Here is a 17,098-nt window from a genome sequence, read left to right as displayed (position 1 = left end):
GACGAGGGACTGTTTGGATTGATCAATGTTTATTTGTTTTATTTACCTATGATTTGGTCTAGTTATATTTTAGAGAGGAGTTGACTCGACTTCCTACTTTATTTGGGTATGCCTGGTTCATTTCTGTCAGTTTTGATTTGATTGATTTATGATTGGTTTGCCACGACTTGGTTAGTTTTGGATAGTCTGTAATTGCTTCTACTTAGGTATGGATAGGCTCAGTATCATAGGAGTTGGAAGAACAGGTTTGATTAAGCTTAGCTATATTCGATATCTTCCAGATGGTTTTCTCTATGTTGAGTTTGATTCATTTGCATCAGGGTTGGTTGGTTAGAAAGGGAATAATCTAAAATTGTCCGCATCTTGTTTTGTATGGGGGCTGACTCTATTTTAGTCTTTGACTTGATAAATTAGGTCGGTTTGGATAATATTGTTTGGACTGATTTCAGCAATGATTTTCTTTGATGGCATCAGTCTGGGATGCTATCGATAGCCTTGTTTGGATTTTTTAAATAAAGTGGATAATTTTTCCGATGCTTTTGCTTTATCTGTTACGAAATGATCGTTTCGGCCGACATGAAATGGTTTTGTGGGTTCCCTTTTGGGTTGGCTAGGTTAGCTTTTGTTAGAGCTTTGTTCTAACAGACTCCATTGGATGGATTGTTGTAAGATGCTGAGAGTGATCATTGTTCGTAGTTTGGCCCTAATAGTTTAATGTGTTATTCGTTAGGGTTTTCAAAGAATTTTTTAGCTATGAAATTGTTAGTGCTTTGAAAATTTTGGCAATGAAATACCAAAACATCTTTTTTGATCCTTAGAAGCATAAGTTAGTTGGTTTAGCACAATGACGTTTACATCGCCAGAGTGGATTAGCTTGAATCGGATCCTATAGGTTCTGTTTGGCACTTATAACTCTGATTGAATGGATTTAGCTTATGTAGGTAGCTCATTTTAATAGGTATGGTTTCAGTTTTTGATGGAGCAGAGTTGATTTCCCAACTTCTCTAAATATGTTGGTTTTGTTTAACTTAGATTTGGGAGATTATGCAGTTTCTGGTATAAGTTATAATGGGTTTGTTTAATTAAGAATACTTTGATTAGAGTTGTAATAAGCTCTATTCTTGTGGGTTAAATTGATTAAGACAAGTTTCTTTTTTGTTTTGCTTTAGATTGTTTAGACGAGGGACTGTTTGGATTGATCAATGTTTATTTGTTTTATTTACCTATGATTTGGTCTAGTTATATTTTAGAGAGGAGTTGACTCGACTTCCTACTTTATTTGGGTATGCCTGGTTCATTTCTGTCAGTTTTGATTTGATTGATTTTTTATTGGTTTGCCACGGGCTTGGTTAGTTTTGGATAGTCTGTAATTGCTTGTACTTAGGTATGGATAGACTCAGTTTCATAGGAGTTGGAAGAATAGGTTTGATTAAGCTTAACTATATTCGATTTCTACCAGATGGTTTTCTCTATGTTGAGTTTGATTCATTTGCATCAGGGTTGGTTGGTTAGAAAGGGAATAATCTAAAATTGTACGCATCTTATTTCGTGTGGGTTGACTCTATTTTAATTTTTGACTTGATAAATTAGGTCGGTTTGGATAGTATTGGATTGTTTGGACTGATTTCAGCAACAATTTCCTGTGATGGCATCATTCTGGGATGCTATCGATAGCTTTGGGTGGATTTTTTAAATATAGTGGATTATTACTTCCTATGCTTTTGCTTTATCAGTTACGGAATGATCGTTTCGGCCGACATGAAATTGTTGTGAGGGTTACAAATTTGGTTGGCCAGGTTGCTTTTGTTAGAGCACTGTTTTAACAGACTCTATTGGACGGATTGTTGTAAGATGCTGAGAGTGATCACTGTTTGTAGTTTGGCCCTAATAGTTTAATGTGTTATTCGCTAGGATTTTCGAAGACTTTTCTGGCTATAAAATTGTTAGTGCTTTGAAATATTTGGCAATGAAATACCAAAACATCTTTTTTGATCATTAGAATCTTAACTTAGTTGGTTTAGCACAAGGACGTTTACATCGCCAGAGTGGATTGGCTTGAATCGGATCCTATAGGTTCTGTTTGGCACTTATAAGTCTGAGTGAGTGGATTTAGCTTATTTAGGGAGATATAAAGGGTATAAGAGAAAATGGTGCCTTTAGGGGGGTAATGAGTTCGGCAGTTGTTGGTTGATGTGATTTATGTCAAGTTATATCTCTATGTTTTTTTTTACGTTGTTTAAAAGCATTTGTTTGGATTGGTCGTTGTTTATTTGCATTGTTTTGATTTTAGTTGATAAGGTTTCAGTTTTTGTTGGAGCGGAGTTTATTTCCAAACTTCTCTAAATAAGTTGGTTTTGTTTTAACTAAGATTTGGGAGATTATGCAGCCTGTGGTATAAGTTATAATGGGTTTGTTTAATTGATTAAGACAAGTTTCTTTTTTTTTGTTTTGTTTTACATTGTTTAGACGGGGGACTGTTTGGATTGATCAATGTTTATTTGTTTTATTTACCTACGATTTGGTCTACTTATAATTTAGAGAGGAGTTAACTTGACCAACTACTTTATTTGGGTATACCTGGTTCGTTTCTGTCAGTTTTGATTTGATTGATTGTTGATTGGTTTGCCACGGCTTGGTTAGTTTTGGATAGTCTGTAATTGCTTCTACTTAGGTATGGATAGGCTCAGTATCATAGGAGTTGGAAGAATAGGTTTAATTAAGCTTAGCTATATTCGATATCTACCAGATGGTTTTATCTATGTTTAGTATGATTCATTTGCATCAGGGTTGGTTGGTTAGAAAGGGAATAATCTAAAATTGTCTGCATCTTATTTCGTGTGAGCTGACTCTATTTTAGTTTTTAACTTGATAAATTAGGTCGATTTGGATAGTATTGGATTGTTTGGACTGATTTCAGCAACAATTTCCTGTGATGGCATCATTCTGGGATGCTATCGATAGCTTTGGGTGGATTTTTTAAATAAAATGGATTATTTCTTCCTATGCTTTTGCTTTATCAGTTACGGAATGATCGTTTCGGCTGACATGAAATTGTTGTGTGGGTTCCAATTTTGCTTGGCCAGGTTGCTTTTGTTAGAGCTCTGTTCTAACAGACTCTATTGGACGGATTGTTGTAAGATGCTGAGAGTGATCGCTGTTTGTAGTTTGGCCCTAATAGTTTAATGTGTTATTCACTAGGGTTTTCGAAGACTTTTCTGGCTATAAAATTGTTAGTGCTTTGAAATATTTGGCAATGAAATACCAAAACATCTTTTTTGATCCTTAGAATCTTAACTTAGTTGGTTTAGCACAAGGACGTTTACATCGCCAGAGTGGATTAGCTTGAATCGGATCCTATAGGTTCTGTTTGGCACTTATAAGTCTGAGTAAGTGGATTTAGCTTATTTAGGGAGATATAAAGGGTATAAGAGAAAATGGTGCCTTTAGGGGGGTAATGAGCTCGGTAGTTGTTGGTTGATGTGATTCATGTCAAGTGATATATCTATGTTTTTTTTTACGTCGTTTAAATGCATTTGTTTGGATTGGTCGTTATTTATTTGCATTGTTTTGATTTTAGTTGGTAAGGTTTCAGTTTTTGTTGGAGCGGAGTTTATTTCCAAACTTCTCTAAATAAGTTGGTTTTGTTTTAACTAAGATTTGGGAGATTATGCAGCCTGTGGTATAAGTTATAAAGGGTTTGTTTAATTGATTAAGACAAGTTTCATTTTTTTTGTTTTGTTTTAGATTGTTTAGACGGGGGACTGTTTGGATTGATCAATGTTTATTTGTTTTAATTACCTATGATTTGGTCTATTTATATTTTAGAGAGGAGTTGACTTTACCAACTACTTTATTTGGGTATACCTGGTTCGTTTCTGTCAGTTTTGATTTGATTGGTTTGCCACGGCTTGGTTAGTTTTGGATAGTCTGTAATTGTTTCTACTTAGGTATGGATAGGCTCAGTATCATAGGAGTTGGAAGAATAGGTTTAATTAAGCTTAGCTATATTCGATATCTACCAGATGGTTTTCTCTATGTTTAGTATGATTCATTTGCATCAGGGTTTGTTGGTTAGAAAGGGAATAATCTAAAATTGTCTGCATCTTATTTCGTGTGGGATGACTCTATTTTAGTTTTTGACTTGATAAATTAGGTCGATTTGGATAGTATTGGATTGTTTGGACTGATTTCAGCAACAATTTCCTGTGATGACATCATTCTGGGATGCTATCGATAGCTTTGGGTGGATTTTTTAAATAAAGTGGATTATTTCTTCCTATTCTTTTGCTTTATCAGTTACGGAATGATCGTTTCGGCCGACATGAAATTGTTGTGTGGGTTCCAATTTTGGTTCGCCATGTTGCTTTTGTTAGAGCTTTGTTCTAACAGACTCTATTGGACGGATTGTTGTAAGATGCTGAGAGTGATCGTTGTTTGTAGTTTGGCCCTAATAGTTTAATGTGTTATTCGTTAGGGTTTTCGAAGACTTTTCTGGCTATAAAATTGTTAGTGCTTTGAAATATTTGGCAATGAAATACCAAAACATCTTTTTTGATCCTTAGAATCTTAACTTAGTTGGTTTAGCACAAGGACGTTTACATCGCTAGAGTGGATTAGCTTGAATCGGATCCTATAAGTTCTGTTTGGCACTTATAAGTCTGAGTGAGTGGATTTAGCTTATTTAGGGAGATATAAATGGTATAAGAGAAAATGGTGCCTTTAGGGGGGTAATGAGCTCGGTAGTTGTTGGTTGATTTGATTTATGTCAAGTTATATCTCTATGTTTTTTTTTACGTTGTTTAAATGCATTTGTTTGGATTGGTCGTTGTTTATTTGCATTGTATTGATTTTAGTAGGTTAGGTTTAAGTTTTTGTTAAAGCGGAGTTGATTTCCAAACTTCTCTAAATAAGTTGGTTTTGTTTTAACTAAGATTTGGGAGATTATGCAGCCCGTGGTATAAGTTATAATGGGTTTGTTTAATTAAGAATAGTGTGATTAGAGTTGTAATAAGCTCTACTCTTGTTGGTTTAATTGATTAAGACAAGTGTTTTTTTTTTGTTTTAGATTGTTTAGACGGGGGACTGTTTGGATTGATCAACGTTTATTTGTTTTATTTATCTACGACTTGGTCTACTTATTTTAAAGAGGAGTTGACTTGATTTCCTACTTTATTTGGGTATGCCTGGTTCGTTTCTGTTAGTTTTTATTTGATTGGTTTGCGACGACTTGGTTAGTTTTGGATAGTCTGTTATTGTTTCTACTTTGGTATGGATAGACTTAGTTTCATAGGAGTTGGAAGTATAGGTTTGATTAAGCTTAGCTATATTCGATATCTACCAGATGGTTTTTTCTATGTTGAGTTGATTCATTTGCATCAGGGTGGGTTGGTTAGAAAGTGAATAATCTAAAATTGTCCGCATCTTATTTCGTATGGGGGCTGACTCTATTTTAGTTTTTGACTTGATAAATTAGGTCGGTTGGACTGTTTGGACTGATGTCGGCAACGATTTTTTTTTTATGGCATCATTCTGGGATGCTATCGATAGCTTTGGTTGGATTTTTTAAATAAAGTGGATAATTTTTCCTATGCTTTTGCTTTATCAGTTACGGAATGATCGTTTCGGCTAACATGAAATGGTTCTGTGTTCCAATTTGGGTTGGCCAGGTTGGATTTTGTTAGAGCTCTATTCTAACAGACTCCATTGGGCAGATTGTTGTAAGATGCTGAGAGTGATCGTTGTTTGTAGTTTGGCCCTAATAGTTTAATGTGTTATTCGTTAGGGTTTTCGAACATTTTTCTGGCTATGAAATTGTTTGTGCTTTAAAATTTTTGGCAATGAAATACCAAAACATCTTTTTTGATCCTTAGAATCTTAAGTTAGCTGGTTTAGCACAAGGACGTTTACATCGCAAGAGTGGATTAGCTTGAATCGGATCTTATAGGTTCTGTGTGGCACTTATAAGTCTTAGTGAGTGGATTTAGCTTATTTAGGAGATATAAAGGGTATAAGAGAAAATTGTGCCTTTAGGGGGGTAATGAGCTCGGTACTTGTTGGCTGATGTGATTTATGTCAAGTTATATTTCTATGTTTTTTTTACATTGTTTAAATGGGTTTGTTTGGATTGGTCGTTGCTTATTTGCATTGTTTTGATTTTAGTAGGTAAGGTTTCAGTTTTTTATGGAGCGGAGTTGATTTCCCAACTTCTCTAAATATGTTGGTTTTGTTTAACTTAGATTTGGGAGATTATGCAGCCTGGTGTAAGTTATAATGGGATTGTTTAATTAAAAAGAGTGTGATTAGAGTTGTAATAAGCTCTATTCTTGTGGGTTAAATTGATTAAGACAAGTTTCTTTTTTGTTTTGTTTTAGATTGTTTAGATAGGGGACTGTTTGGATTGATCAACGTTTTGTTGTTTTATTTACCTACGACTTGGTCTACTTATATTTTAGAGAGGAGTTGAATTGACTTCCTATTTTATTTGGGTATGCCTGGTTCGTTTCTGTCAGTTTTGATTTGATTGATTTTCACGGCTTGGTTAGTTTTGGATAGTCTGTAATTGCTTCTACTTAGGTATGGATAGACTCAGTTTCATAGGAGTTGGAAGAATAGGTTTCGTTAATCTTAGCTATATTCGATTCCTAACAGATGGTTTTCTCTATGTTGAGTTTGATTCATTTGCATCAAAGTTGGTTGGTTAGAAAGGAAATAATTTAAAATTGTTCGCATCTTATTTCGTGTGGGTTGACTCTATTTTAGTTTTTAACTTGATAAATTAGGTCGGTTTGGATAGTATTGGATTGTTTGGACCGATTTTAGCAACGATTTTCTTGGATGGCATCATTCTGGGATGCTATCGATAGCTTTGGTTGGATTTTTTAAATAAAGTGGATAATTTTTCCTATGCTTTTGCTTTATTAGTTACGGAATGATCGTTTCGGCCGACATGAAATGGTTGTGTGGGTTCCAATTTGGGTTAGCGAGGTTGGATTTTGTTAGAGCTCTGTTCTAACAGACTCCATTGGGCGGATTGTTGTAAGATTCAGAGAGTGATCGTTGTTTGTAGTTTGGCCCTAATAGTTTAATGTGTTATTCGTTAGGGTTTTCGAAGTCTTTTCTGGCTATGAAATTGTTAGTGTTTTGAAATTTTTGGCAATGAAATACCAAAACATCTTTTTTGATCCTTAGAAGCCCAAGTTAGTTGGTTTAACCCAAGGATGTTTACATCGCCAGAGTGGATTAGCTTGAATCGGATTCTATAGGTTCTGTTTGGCACTTATAAGTCTGAGTGAGTGGATTTAGCTTATTTCGGAGATATATAGGGTATAAGAGAAAATGATGCCTTTAGGGGGTAATGAGCTCGGTACTTGTTGGTTGATGTGATATATGTCAAGTTATATCTCTATGTTTTTTTACGTTGTTTAAATGGGTTTTTGGATTGGTCGTTGTTTATTTGCATTGTTTTGATTTTAGTAGGTAAGGTTTCAGCTTTTGATGGAGTGCAGTTGATTTCCCAACTTCTCTAAATATGTTGGTTTTGTTTAATTTAGATTTGGGAGATTATGCAGCATGTGGTATAAGTTATAATGGGTTTGTTTAATTAAGAATAGTATGATTAGAGTTGTAACATATAATCATGCTTGGTATTTTTGGGCCGTGGTCAGGTCCGCGGGCCTAATTACATGTCCAAGCCTGACTGGGGTGTGAACTGGGCTGGGTCGGGCCGCTAGGCTACCCGGTACATGAACTGGTCTAAATCTGATCATGAAACTTGGCATGTTGAATTTTTTTGCATCTCTAAACACAGTGGTGAAGTCTAAGCGGACAAATAGGGTCATGATGATTAAGATCTATGGTTGACAAGTTCGGATCAACAATATTTGTTGAAGTAGAATCTTTATTTGATGAAGGGTCAAACGGGGGAATTTTGGGATGAAATTTGGTGGGTAGGCAATTTTTATCGTCTTGAATTTGATGAAAGTGATGAATCTTTGAATAGAGGTGTATATTGATTGATTTAGTTCAGATTATGGTCTAAACTTACGGTTTTTCAATCAACGAGAGAGCCCAAAATGGAATCTTATTTTCTCAAGAGTCAAATGGAGGTGTTTGGTCATGAAATTTGATGTGTTGGGGTTTTATTGGTCTTCGAATAAGGTCTGATTAATCATAAAATTGGGATGACAGATGGTCTTCGAATATTGAACGTTGATATTGATCTCAAGATTATTTTGAGTTTTGAAAAGTCTCAAGTTGATTTGATTATGTTTCCAAGTTTCTGGGGTCTAAGAGGAAGGTACGAAAAAGGCAAGGTAAAGAGACCGAGAAAAATTGGTGCTGATAAGTGTGGCAGGATTGTTTGTTGTTGATTACATTAGGGAGTTAGCTAAATATAAAAGTGTTGGTTTCATGGAGCCATTATCGGCACATTGGTACCATAGAACCCATATGTTTTCTAGTGCATTTGGTGAATATAGGGTTTTGGTCGAGGATGTTTCCTCTTTGCTCTCTCTAAGGGTAAAAGGGACTTTTAGCCCTTCAAATCTAATGAATATTAATTGTTTGTAACTAGAAAATGAGTAATATTTCATAATCCAACCGGACAGAAATCATTAACCACTTCTGGAGCTTCTTTCTTATGAATTAAAGAAATATATATAGCATTGACAACATAAGACATCTTCTTCTATTTGAACAGGTTGGATAAAATCCACCAACTCATTACCAATTACCTCCTAAGATTTTTGGTAAAAAGTAGCTAATAAGCCATTAGGTCTTGGGGCTTTTAATGGAACTATATTAAATATGCTCTTTTTTTTTTACTTCCTCGTAGTTTGGAACCATTGAAACTAATTTATTTTCCCCCTATGTAACCACATGGGAAAGGAAAAGGTTATCCATATATGAAGTAACAAGATAATAAGAGGATAAGATCTCTTTATAAAATTCACCAGTGAATTCTGGATCACCAAGGGATCTAAGCTCCACTATCCATCTTTACACCTAAGCCAACTAATTTTGGGCAACCTTCGCTCTCTTTCTCCAATAAAGTTTCGCATTGGGTAAACAATCTTTATACTTAGCAACCAATCTTCTCTCTTCTTCAAAGGTATTCTTAGTAGGAGAATTAAGGACTAACTATTCAACTCTTTCAGTAATGGTTTTCAATTTCTACACCCAATTTCCTGTGGTGGATCTCCCCCAATTTGTGAACTGAAACTTGCATTCCTTGTTGCACTTGAATGTAAAGGACCCTAAGGAATAGAGCCCTAGTTGTGTTCTATTTCTTTGAGAAAACCTTCTTTCAACCAATAAGCTTCTAGGTGAAGAAGTTTTAAGTCCTCTTGATAATTCTTGTCAAAATTAATAAGATGGGAGTGTGTTTTCTTCCCACAGAGGGGAGATGTTTCATCATAGCATTTGGGAAAGAAAAAACTCTCCAATAGTTTGAAGCCAAGGCTCTATTTAGTCTTTCTCTGATGAGCTAGGGTGGTTCCCTCTTGTTAGACTAAGTTTAGGCTGGTCTAACATAGTTAAATAACAATATCCATGAGTAGTCTAGTCTAGTGTATTCCGAAGAGCAAGTGACAACTTCATCTTTATATCTTTTGCAGTGCAAATGACATTTGAGTTCTTTGACCAAACAAACACCAAGGGGAAGAGATCGAGCTACCAATCATTTTAAGATGTTCCCAAAAGTATTCTTTATTCATCATAGAAGGTTCATTATCTACACAAACAATATGCCAGACCTCTGTTAGAGGAAAATGATCTCCAAGTTGACGAAAGGGCATCAAATTAGCCAAATGTCACCAGATTTTCCATCTACCGGAATCACATCGCTTTTAACTAGACCCAATGATTCTATAATCTTGATAGATTTTGACTCTGAAGCCTTAGTCTTAGAGATAAAAGGTGATATTTGGATTGGAGACCCCATGGATGGCTTTTAGATGTTGAACTACCAAGTCTCCTCCTGGCAGTTCTACGATATGATGATCTTCATGATGAGGGGTGGGGTAGGGCTCCTCACCTTAAACCCTTTCAGAAAATTTTGGACAGTCCACAGGAGTATCATTTTCATTAGTAGGCACCAATAATGGTCGTTGTCTCAAATTATTAACATATAAATAATTTAGTATTTTTCTATAGTTTTTATGAAGGTTATATTATCAAAATTTAAGATTTAAGTTATTATTTAAATAAACAAATTATTAAAGTTTTTTTTAATCTTATCAAAAAAATAAAATATAAAATCTCTTTCTCCATTACAAGGACTAAAGAAGAAAATTGACTAGAAATAGAAACCTAATGTCTCAAATTGCAGCCCTAAGCGTTGACAATTGTGACCAGGAATCATCAATGATAGTGCTAGAGGGAATAAAATTATCAAAAATAACATGGGAAGTGATTTTTCCCTAAAAATATCAAATCATGCATCGCAAAGGAAAATCTCCCATAATTGTTTTTTACACATTATTTTTCTTTGTGTAAATTAGCTATTTCCAATTGATCTAACTCAATCCAACTTGGGATTGAATCAACAATTTTCTTCACTACTAAGTTATTGAAAGGGGGTGTTTGCCAAAAATAACACTGTAGATATCTGAATTTTTAAGCCAAATAAATAGGCTTAATTTACATGACAGCCTCTAAATTAATAATATGGGCCTCCATGGGCCCGACCCAAGTCTACATAAATATGTCTTGGTGGCCTAAGGATCCAAGTATATTAAGTCCAATTTGCCCATCTCCTATTGTACTAGGGTGGTCCCATTGGCAAGACCACTAACTCCTACATCATGGTGCATGTATGAGAGTTAACCCTAACCCAATACCCCACTCACATGGGATTGGTTAGCAAAATGGGTTGAGGTGGCAGTCCTAACCCTTGGATGTAAAAAGCCTTAACTAAGAAGAGAAATGGTCTTTTTCCTTTTTTCCAAAAACACACTGCAATAAGCTCTCAGACACCAACACTGAAAATTGCAAACAACCACAAGTTCCTGCAAACTCCAACAACTACAAGATCAAGAGAGAAGAAAGAAGGAAAAAGCTTTTTCATTCTCTATAAACACATTTGGATTCATGCTCTCCCAAGAAGATCAAGCCACCACAAAAGGGCCCTTCTTAAAGAAGCATCCTTCACAACCGATCAAGGGCGAAGCCCGAAGTGAAGAAATCTACATCAAATCTCTAAAAACACTAAAATTAAGGAAATCTACATCAACACTTCAAGAAGTACGAAAAACATGCCAACGGCCCTCATCTTCACCAAATTCGACCGTGTTAATCAAAGGTTGCTCACGTTATCGAACATAAATCAAAGAGAGTTCATATCCATTGTATTTTCCTTTATTACAAAATTTGTTTTCGTAATTAGTCTCCATATTTTGTGTTAATTGAAAAACATAAAATTTGTGTCAACAAATTTCTGGCATGCCTGGTGGAACTCTCTCTTCCTCCCATCTTTTGAGTCAACAATTGCAACAACCATCCAATGGCGCTTTTGATTCTTCCTACAACCATCCTGTCACATGTGCCATGGCAAAATCCAACAAAGTGCAGTTATCATCTCTAGTGGAGATCCCAACACGTAAAATCACCAAGTTGGCTACTCTGTAGAAGCAAAGCCTCTTCAACTCTTCACACTTTGATTTGAAGGGAAAAAACACCTTCTCTCAGATGACCAATCCAGCACTACGTCGAGGACAGAGTCATACTCTTCTCCATCATACAACTCCTACTCTACTTCTAATAGCAACGTACCAGTGATGATGACAGAAGCTGCGATGATGGAAAAATGACTCCAGAAGATGACCGTAGCCATTAAAAACCTCAAGAGCTCCAACACTGAGAAAGATCTCCAGATTTCCTTCTTGATGAACAAATTGGAGATACAAAACCACCAAGCAGAACCCAGTCAAGGACCTTCTCACCCTCTAGGATTCATTCCTTAATGACTCTTAACCTTCAAAAGTAGCAGAAGCAACAACAATAAGAGCATGATCATGTTACCATGTAGAACATGATGCAACACACCACCCAAGTTTCTATCGCTTTTCTAGCAGTGCAACAACTCTAGTACATGATCGCTGACACCATAAGGACTCAGTATGGAGTTCCATAGACCTCTATATCGTTTGCCAAACCATACACTCGCTGCATTGACGAGATGCGCATGCCAGTTGGCTACCAACCTACTAAGTTCCAATAGTTCAATGGAAAGGGTAATCTAAAGCAGCACATAGTCCACTTCATTGAGACTTGCAACAATGCGGGAACCTACGACGACCAAATGCCAAAGCAATTTGTTCGCTCCCTCAAGTCTATAGCATTTGATTGGTATACCGACCTCCAGCCAAGCTCCATTGACAGTTGGAACCAGCTTAAGAGAGAATTCCCCACTTGCTTCTACTATACACGTCAAGTGGTTGGATTTCTAGAACTTTCTATTACAAGGCAAAGAAAGGATGAGTCTGTCATCGACTACATTGAGTGGCAGAGAAACCTCTTCCTTTAGTGCAAGGAACAAATCAGTCAATCCTCTGCCATAGACACATGCATCCAAGGGATGCATTAGGGACTACTCTACAGTCTTAAAGGGAACATGCCTACCACCTTTGAAGAATTAGCTACTCGAGCTCATGACTTGGAGTTCCAGATAACCAAGCATGGAAATCCCCAACTAAGTGATCCTTGTGATAAGAAGGAAGGTAAGAAGGGAGTTAAGAAGGACCTTAAGACCTCCTCCTCCTCCAAAGAAGGAAGTTAAGGACCTTAAGAAGGAAGTTAAGATATTCGACAAGAAGATGAAGATGGAGATTAAGGTGAAATCTTTTGCAAACCAAGGCCAAGAGAAGTCTAGGCCTGCTATGAAGGATCTAGAAGAGAAGGAGTATCCATTCCTTGACTCTAACATTCCAAAAATGCTCAACCAGCTGCTCCAATCAAAGTTGATTGAGCATCCACCGCCCAAGTGACCTGAAGAGCAAGGATGTGTGACCGACCCCAAATATTACCAGTACCATCGGATGATAAATCATCCAACTAAAAAGTGTTTTGTCTTGAAGGACAAAATACTCCTTGATCAAGAAGTGACCACGGTTTATGCCTATCCTGACATGCCAAGGTTCAGGAATCCCAACATCTCAACTCTCTATAAGCTGATGAATGATGAGATAGAAGATGGGTGGTCCTACGACTTAGTCTACTTATATTTTAGAGAAGAGCTGACTTGATTTCCTACTTTATTTGGGTATGTCTGGTTCGTTTCTGTCAGTTTTGATTTGATTGATTTTTGATTGGTTTGCCACGGCTTGGTTAGTTTTTGATAATCTGTAATTTCTTCTACTTAGGTATGGATAGACTCAATTTCATAGGAGTTGGAAGAATAGGTTTGATTAAGCTTAGCTATATTCGATCTCTACCAGATGATTTTCTCTATGTTGAGTTTGATTCATTTGCATCAGGGTTGGTTGGTTAGAAAGGGAATAATCTAAAATTGTCTGCATCTTATTTGGTGTGGGTTGACTCTATTTTTGTTTTTGACTTGATAAATTAGGTCGGTTTGGATAGTATTGGATTGTTTGGACTGATTTCAGCAACGATTTTCTTTGATATCATCATTCTGGGATGCTATCGATAGCTTTGGTTGGATTTTTTAAATAAAGTTGATTATTTCTTCCTATGCTTTTGCTTTATCAGTTATGGAATGATCATTTCCGCCGACATGAAATGGTTGTGTGGGTTCCAATTTGGGTTGGCCAGGTTGGCTTTTGTTAGAGCTCTGTTCTAACAGACTCCATTGGGCGGATTGTTGTAAGATGCTGAGAGTGATCGCTGTTGTAGTTTGGCCCTAATAGTTTAATGTGTTATTCGTTAGGTTTTTCGAAGACTTTTCTGGCTATGAAATAGTTAGTGCTTTGAAATTTTTGGCAATGAAATACCAAAACATCTTTTTTCATCATTAGAAGCTTAAGTTAGTTGGTTTAGCACAAGGATGTTTACATCGATAGAGTGGATAAGGTTGAATCATCTCCTATATTTTTTGTTTGGCACTTATAAGTCTGAATGAGTGGATTTAGCTTATTTAGAGAGATATAAAGGGTATAAGAGAAAATAGTGCCTTTAGGGGGGTAATGAACTCATTAGTTGTTGGTTGATGTGATTTATTCAAGTTATATATCTATTTTTTTTTACGTTGTTTAAATGGGTTTGTTTGGATTGGTCGTTGTTTATTTGCATTATTTTGATTTTAGTAGGTAAGGTTTCAGTTTTTGATGGAGCGGAGTTGATTTCCCAACTTCTCTATGTCTAAGTGAAAATGGTGACTTTAGGGGGGTAATAGGATCGGTACTTGTTGGTTGATGTGATTTATGTCAAGCTTTAAATATTCACTTGTGATTGGTGCAAGACTGGTCCAACCTATCCAAATCCAAACCCGCACCATTGACAACCATAAATAATGGTCACGGATTGAATTAAATAAAAAAAAATATGGAGAATAATCTATTTAATCTATTAAAACAAATAATTAATAATTTTATTTAGTTAAATAAATAAATAAAATTTCAGTTAATATTGGGACAAGACGTGTATACCCTATAAGACACAAGAACTAATCCGTTGATAGTCTTAAATAGGGAGAGAGAAAGAAAAATACTTTATTCATAAATTAAATTTTTAATTAGTTTAATAATTTAGTTAAGTAAAATAAATAAAATCCATGGATAATAATTTACTAACTTGCAATAAAATAGTTAAATATCCAAACTATCTAGATCTAAACCCAATCCATTGACAACCCTAAATATGTAACTCGCAAAGGGAGAGAGAGAGAGATAGAGAATTTGTTGATAAAGTAAATAATTTAGTAAATTCAATAAATAAATTTGTCAACTTAATAGAATAACAATATAAATAATTAGGTGACAAAATGAGATAGAAACATAGAATTTCCTCATCGTGCTTTGGGCTCCATATGAACGTCGGGCACATGCTCAAGATCTAGGCCTGAAGCTCGATCCGGACTCAGACTTTGGCATAAATATGTTATATTGATATAACCAAAAATCCCAATCCAACAGTAGCCCGACCAATTAATAATTTTAATCCCAAATGAGACCTAACCTATTGAGAGCCCTAAATATTTGGCTGAGGGAGAGAGATTGAAATAACTTCATAGTTAAATAAATTATTAATTACATGAATAATTTGGTAAATTTAATAAATATAAATATATGGATAATACCTTAGTTAATTTTGTAAAATAAACAAATCAATAATTGAATTTAATAAAATAACTAAATATTCATTTATTATTTGTGCTGGGTTGAATCAAATAAATAAAGGTTTATACATAATAGTGTATCTAATGTATTAAAATATATAAATGAATAATATGGTTTAGTAAAATAAATAAATAAAGAAAATTTCATCAATTATTGGGACGGGACATGTACATGCTATACCACACTAGACCTAACTCGTTGATAACCCAAAACATAAGGATCAAGAGAGAGAAAAATAAATTATTAATTAATTTATTAAACTAAATCATAAAATCTATATATAATGACTCAATTCATTTAGTAATTAATAAAAAAATATCCAATCTATCTAAAACCAAGCCCGGCCCATTGATAACCCAAAATATTAGACTCGGGGAGGGAGAGATATAGTGAAATAATTTGTTGAAAAAATTAAATCGTTTAGCAAATTAAATAAATACAATTTTTAACTTACTAAATTAAATATATAAATTAACTGGTGAGGAAATGATAGAATACTAAAAAATAACAATTTCCTCGTTGGGATTGACTCAAGAGATAGACCTGATGGTTGGGTTGGGCTTGAAGTTGGGCTTCAATATATTCTGTTGAAATGAAGACAAAGCCCTTCCCGAAGTAAAAAAGAGAGGGAAATAATTAAATAATCTAGTAAATTAAATCAACAAAATCTTTTCACTTTTTAAAATAATTAGGCAAAAAAATAAGAGAGAATAATTAGCTCTTAATTAATGGCATCACTGTAAATAGTTAAAAGTTAGCAACAAATATGGAAGAGAGATTTCTAGAAAATGAGAGAAACAAGGAATAAAACTTTCCTTATCGCAATCCGTGCTTTATATGATCAGGCACGCTTAAAATCTCAACTTAATGGTTGGCCAAGGATTAGACTTGGGCTTTAATAACTTATGTTGATATAAAGGCAGAGCCCAAACTAAGCGTGGCTCGACCAACCGATACCTATCCTATTGATAACCCTAAATATTAGGCTCAGGCTAGGGTGGGGAGAGAGAGAGAGAGAGAAAGAGAGGAAAAACTTATTAGTTCAACGAATTATTAATTACTTGAATACATTAATATATTAAATAAAAGGGAATCTATATAGGGTGGGGAGAGAGAGAGAGAGAAAGAGAGGAAAAACTTATTAGTTCAACGAATTATTAATTACTTGAATACATTAATATATTAAATAAAAAGGAATCTATGGATAACAATTTACTTAATTTTGTACAAAAATTAATGATTAATTTGTTTTAGTAAAATAAATTATTAAAATTTCATTTATTATTGGGACGGGACAGGTACAACCTATCACACACTTGACCAAACATAATGATTGCCCTAAAAATAAGCTCCGGGATGAGAGAAAAAAAAATTGTTAGGAAAAAATCATTAATTAAGAATTTAGTAAACTAAGTAAATAGAAATCTATGGATAATAATTTACTTAATTTTGTAAAATAGAAAAATCAATAATTAACTTTAGCAAAAAATAAATAAATATTCACTTGTGATTGGTGCAAGACTGGTCCAACGTATCCAAATCCAAACATAAAAAAATTATGGAGAGAGATTGAAATAACTTCATAGTTAAATAAATTATTAATTACATGAATAATTTGGTAAATTCAATAAATATAAATATATGGATAATACCTTAATTTTGTAAAATAAACAAAACAATAATTGAATTTAATAAAATAACTAAATATTCGTTTATTATTGGTGCCGGGTTGAATCAAATAAATAAAAGTTTATACATAGTAGTGTATCTAATGTATTAAATTATATAATGTATCTAATAAAATT

The 17,098-nt window shown here is 34.6% G+C and overlaps 1 pseudogene; it reads left to right on the top strand.

Annotated features, from left to right (window-relative positions):
* LOC148800620 (QWRF motif-containing protein 2-like) overlaps window positions 1–12,983 on the top strand; it is a 29,311-nt pseudogene extending 16,328 nt beyond the window's left edge.
* The last annotated feature ends 4,115 nt before the right edge of the window (window positions 12,984–17,098 follow it).

The sequence above is a fragment of the Nelumbo nucifera genome, chromosome 4, assembly GCF_055504915.1.
Source record: "Nelumbo nucifera cultivar China Antique chromosome 4, China Antique-T2T, whole genome shotgun sequence".
NCBI lineage: Eukaryota > Viridiplantae > Streptophyta > Magnoliopsida > Proteales > Nelumbonaceae > Nelumbo > Nelumbo nucifera.
The sequence above is the reverse complement of the archived record's forward strand: the minus strand, read 5'-3'. Positions and strand labels throughout refer to the sequence as shown.